The sequence below is a fragment of the Miscanthus floridulus genome, chromosome 7 (assembly GCF_019320115.1).
Source record: "Miscanthus floridulus cultivar M001 chromosome 7, ASM1932011v1, whole genome shotgun sequence".
Taxonomy (NCBI): Eukaryota; Viridiplantae; Streptophyta; class Magnoliopsida; order Poales; family Poaceae; genus Miscanthus; species Miscanthus floridulus.
In genome coordinates this window covers 64,020,028-64,026,027 of record NC_089586.1, presented here as the reverse complement: position 1 = coordinate 64,026,027, position 6,000 = coordinate 64,020,028, and positions in this window count along the sequence as shown.

The following is a 6,000-nucleotide window of genomic DNA, read 5'->3' as shown; positions in this document are numbered from 1 at the left end:
GGCCCACATGCACCTATCGTTGTCTTAACAGACCTCGGATAGCGTACATGAGTTCCCAACAACTCAACAGGTCTGTCGGGTATCCTCGGGAAATCCGAATCATCCACGATTCTCTTTTCAAACAGGATCCCAATCATAGTCATTGCAGATTACAATAGTTTATTCAAATATATACCAGAGTAAAAGATAGCGGAAGTCTTAAGATAACATAGTTACAAACCAGTTGTTTTCAAACTTACAATACCATAAGTGTCATACAACCATAGTAGCGGGATAATATTACATTAACTTTATTTATCATACAAACTAGTGCCTTGTCCAAAGGCCATTCATCACTCCTCATCGTCATTGACTTCAAACACAGTCATGCAGCAGGGACCAAAACAAGCCTGCGCATGCGACTCACCTGCAACAAGGGTTAACAAACCCTGAGTACAAAGGTACTCAACAAGACTAACCCGACGTAACGGGGTGTAAGACTTTAGAGATGCAGGGGTTTGGGACAAGGTAAGGATGTAGCAAAATTCAAAAGTTCTTTGCCAAAAGCTTACTATTCTTCATTCTATTTTCAAGTTTTACCCCTAAATCCTTTAGTTCATTATCTCAAACTAAATGTACTTTTCCCATATTCCATTCCTTCTCTTTCCATTCTTTTCTCATATTTTAGTAATTCACCAGTCCTGCATTGCTTCTGTAATGAATCGAGTCTCCATATCCGTGGAGCACCGGCAATTCGAATTGATTCAAGTCCCAGCTGGGGATTCCTTATCACACGACATATGTAGAACTTAATCTTGCATATATCAACCTCACTACCGGATCCTCCTATACTAAGCCGTCTCCACGCCACCCGAGAGCACAGCACACCTCAAATCCGGCCACATTCTAGCCACGAGGGTACACGCTACTCCCGCCATCTCTCCACTCCCAGTGCATGGGCATTCGTCTTAGTATCGGATTAGCCGAAGTAGGCTTACCGGAGTATGTGACCAGTACTACAAAGTGTCTCGTTCAGAAGATCCACAATGAGTGGCCTTTAAGCGACATAGTCGGTAACATTACCCAAAATTCAAGATAAGTCACCCGACTAGTCTCTAGTTCATTCAACTTTCTTTCTTTCTTTCTTTGGCCAGTATGCCATCTTTGATTGTATCAAAACTTTTGCTTTGAAAGCCTATCATAAAGCATACTAAGCATTCTATGCCTTTGTAAATGAAAACATCTTCAAGGATGGTAAACAATTAACAAGGTAGGCAGTGCATCAAGTAGGTAACATTTGACATATCAACTTAATGCAATAAGTAATATAGGTGATAAACTTTTCAAAGTAACAAGGTAATGGTTTAATGCATAAACCGGGGCTTGCCTTCGTTGACGATCTCAGGTTCCGGATCAGTACCACAATGATCGAATCCCGTGACAACTAGGGATTCTTCCAGAACTTGCTCAACTAGAATCGTTTCACTCTCGGATTCTACACGAAATAATAACATATGCTTTAACATGATGATAATGTAAACATGATGCTTTCATGGGGCATGAAATATAACAACACCTTGAATACAACTTTCCTCCATGGTATAGTTACAAGCCAAACTAACCAAACCATACTCGTAACGGATGTGACCATGCCAGCACCGACCACTTCGGCGAGCTCTCCGACCACTTTGGCGAGCTCTCCGACCACTTCAGTGAACTTTCCGGCCACTACGGTGAACTCTCCGACCACTACGGTGAACTCTCTGACCACTATGGCGAACTCTCCGACCACTACGGTGAACTCTCCGACCACTACGGTGAACTCTCCGACCACTATGGCGAACTCTCTGACCACTACGGTGAACTTTCCGACCACTACGGTGAACTCTCCGACCACTACGGTGAACTCTCCGACCACTATGGCGAACTCTCCTACAAATTCCCAAAGTTTCAGCACTATTCACAATTTCAGAGAATACAAAATTGCACTGTTCTTCTTCCTCACTCGCACTGACAGACTGACCCCACCCGTCAGTGACTCAAACATGTCACGACGGCGCTGCCCTCACTCACCGACTGCAAAATGCGCCGATGGTGACGCTCCGGTGAAACAGACCTCACCAAAATGATCTACTACTTCCCCCGAACCAATCCCAGCTATCAGAAAGGAAAAAAATGCACTGGAGACACCTCCACGCCGGGCATGGCGGACTGGGCACGACGGTGTACGGCGTAGCCACGGTGACGCTGCAGTAGGGACTAAAGCGAAATGGTCTTCACATTCAGGAGCTCACCATGATCACATAGGTAGACTCGGTGAAGGCGAAGGTGTACTGGATCGACAGGACCACGTGAGACCGAGGATGGCGGAGCTCCGGCCAGCTCCGAAGAAGACGAAGTCGCGCGGCGGCGCTGGACTTCCAGGAGCGACACGATCAGGCTTGGGAGGAGCAGGAAGACAAGGCAGAGCTTTTGACCAAAGCAATTGGCCCTAGATACTACGGCGAGAATGAATTGCGCGAGTGCGGGCAAGACACCGGCGGCGAGCAGTCGACGAAAAAACTCCAAATGACGACGGCGTGCTCCTATTTATAGCAAGAAGGAGGGCGTGCGGTGTTGACAGCACACGGGCGAACTCGCCACGGAAGCATCGGTGTGTCACTGCGCGTGAAAGCGGTGAAATCCGATCGACGGTGACCTCCGCGTGGCGCCGGCGGCAAGCAGTGAGGTGGAGTTGATTTTTTTTTAAATAATTACAGAACCGCCACTGCTTCCATTTTTCAAACTACTCCCAAATTTTCTAAAGAAGTTGAAAATCTCCAAAAATGAAAGTTGTTCAATTTTTCAAACTCTACAACTTTGCTTCTAGGAATATTTTCAAATTCTGCTTCCATTTTGAAATTTGAATTTGGGGTGCATTTGAGCATTTGAATCATTTCAAAATTACTCCAAATTTTATATGTAAACTTGAAAAACTTTGAATGCCAAAGTTGATCTACATAAAATAAGCTCCAACTTTGCTTTTTACCTCAACCCCAAATTCCTCATGGATTTTGAATTAGTCAAAAGGGGCAAAAATGACTTTTATAATTTGAATTTGAATTTGAATTCAAATTTGATTTGTCTTCCTTTTACTTAGATTTTGATTTTTGACCAGTAACATGGCCCATTAGGGTTATTTGAGTCAAATGACACATGATCTCACATGATCACATGAAATTTGACCCTTGTGGTCATGATCTTTGTTTAAGGTTTTTGAAACACATCACATGAAATAACAACATTATGAAATAAACCTTATTTAGTGAATGCATTCAAAACTTTATTCTATATGAATGCTTTGCAATGCACATGATGACATGTCAAATTTTAGTATTAGGTCAAAACACCAGAGGTGTTACACTAGCGTCACCAAACAAAATAGCACAAATAGGGAAACACTGAGCAAGGCATGCAAAACAAGCATAATTAATCAAGGTGAAGGAAACGATCCTAGATGAGTTGGTCCTATCGGGTTGATGGGTTGTTTACTAAGGTTATCTCTATTATGTCAACTTGAAGTAAGATTGGATGAATGGGTTTCATCCAATAGGATGGGGCTTCTACAGGTTAGGCTACAGTGGTACGATGATCTAGTGGAAAACGAGACCATATTATTATATTTCACTATTATGTGAACCTGAAAGAGAAAGTTAGACCAAGTCATCATAGATGACCTGTCTGACTTGTATAGGTCCACTAGGGTTAGTAGCACACATGCACATGCATATGTATGTGCCTAGGGTTAATTAGGATGGAAAAAGGCGGGATGTAAAGTTAGCCATACATAAGCATATACCCGGGTGTATAGGTGTCTTATACTTAGGCATATCCATGTATGCATATATCTTATTATTCTAGGTGACTAGGTATGGGTATATTCGAGTACGTGTCATGGTGCACACACATACGCGAATATATGGGGTTAGTTACTAATACGGCTTAATGCTAAATTAAATGTAAGAAAGAAAAACAATTAAACTAGAATTTAAATAGGCACCAAATAATGGAACAAAGGATATGAATGGCTAGGGTTTGATTTTAGAAGATTTTTGGTGATGGAATCATGTGATTTGGATTTATATTGAGAAGATATGATTTATCAAAGATTAATAGGAATAGAGTATGTGGAATATACTTTGGGAATTATTTCTAGAAATTTGGGTCATGGAAATGGGATGAAAGAGCTTGGGTAGGTTCTAGGGTGTACCTAGTTTATTTAGGAATTTTCTGGGAATTTTCTAAAGTAAGGAAAATGAATTTTTACTCCTCCGTGTACACAGCTCGGGTGTACCTAGCAGTTTCTCTTCTGCCCAGAGGCTGACGCAGGGGCCAGCGTGGGCGGGTCAACCTGATGGCACTGTGATGTGTGCCGGGCATTGCACTATGCCAAGAACCAAGTTGCCCTCCCTGTGGTTCACGTGAACCGAGTCCACAGGGAGAGAGGGCGGCTGTCCGGCTGACGCATGGGGTCCGCTTGGCGGTGTCGCGAGCCACTCATGTGTGGGTCCTCTCTGTTTCCACTCATCCGACGGGCGTTGATGCCATTATGGATTGGGCCCAAGGATCAGAGGGAGAGTGAGAGACGGAGGAGGGACAGCGATAGGCGGTGGCATCGGCACGGCGTCGGAGGACAAAGCAGGGCCGGGAGTTCGCAGGAGTGGTTACGCCGGCAGCGTCCTGGGCCTACGCTTAAATGCTACGGGGCGGACGGTGCTCTAGGAGCTATGCCGCAGCGCCTGGGCCAGTTGGTGATGTCTGCGGATGCCCGTGGTGGTCGCGGCAGCTTGCCAGAGCTGGTGCGGTAGTGCGGGGACAAGTAGCCACTCCTGCAGAGCATTGTGGCGAACGAAGTGGAGCAGCGTATGGTCACAATGCATCAGTGGTCACGTAGCAAGGGTTGCCTTGCTCGGTCGTGCCTCATTGCCAACGAGCAGCAGTATGGCAGCGCGAAGGTGACACTACAAGAAACCTATTAATCCATAATGAAAATTTTCTGTCACGGATCACCAAAAAACAATCACTATGTAGCATCTGTGATGGTTTCAGATATCGTCGTAGATTGAGCGTTATGGATTAACCTCCGTGACAGTTTACCGAAAACCATCACAGATTAACGGAATTAGTGACGGTCTTAAACCGTCACGGTAGAGCTCGAGCCCAGTTAGCTTAGCCCAAGCCCATTTCCTGTGACGAAAAATAACCGTCACATATTAAACAGCCACCTCATGTTTACGCTGACGTGGATGCTGATGTGGACGTTGAGCCAGCAATGACGTGGATGCTGACATCAGTGTTGATGTGGACACTGATGTCAGTGCTGACGTGGACACTGACATGGATGCTGACATCATTCTAGATGATTTTTAGAAATCTCGTAATGATATAACACGTATCACATGCAATAAATCAAGTTTTCATCCAGTAATCAAATACACCCAACAATATAATGGATCTAGTGTCGTAATGACAACATATTTCAGGAATCAAATACAATGTCTCACGTTAATCACATCTCATGTTTCCAGTAACCAAATACAAAGTCTCGTAATGACATAACACGCTTCACAAGCTCTGCAGCGGCTTTCTTGTTGCTGAACACCCCGATTGTCCATCCTCCAAACTGCACTACTATACCATTTGATTTGTCACCCTGCAGCAAAACACAGCACAAACCTAAATACATAGGTCACTTCCATTTGATCTGTCACATGCATGAAAACGTAGCAGTTAGAAAACAACAGAAGTCACATAATAATAAAGGAATCTCATGAAGCAAATTGCTATGACAGAAAAAAGGACGTAATATCATTAGACGGACTAGAAAGAATCCTACTCCAGTGGATTCAATAACACTCATTCAGGCATGCAGTCGCATATACTACGGCATTCATCTGATGACAAGTCCTGACCAAAATTCATTTTTTTAATCTAACAAATGGAGTGGAGGGTGGGTGCTTACAGGAAAATAGAGGCGGAGAC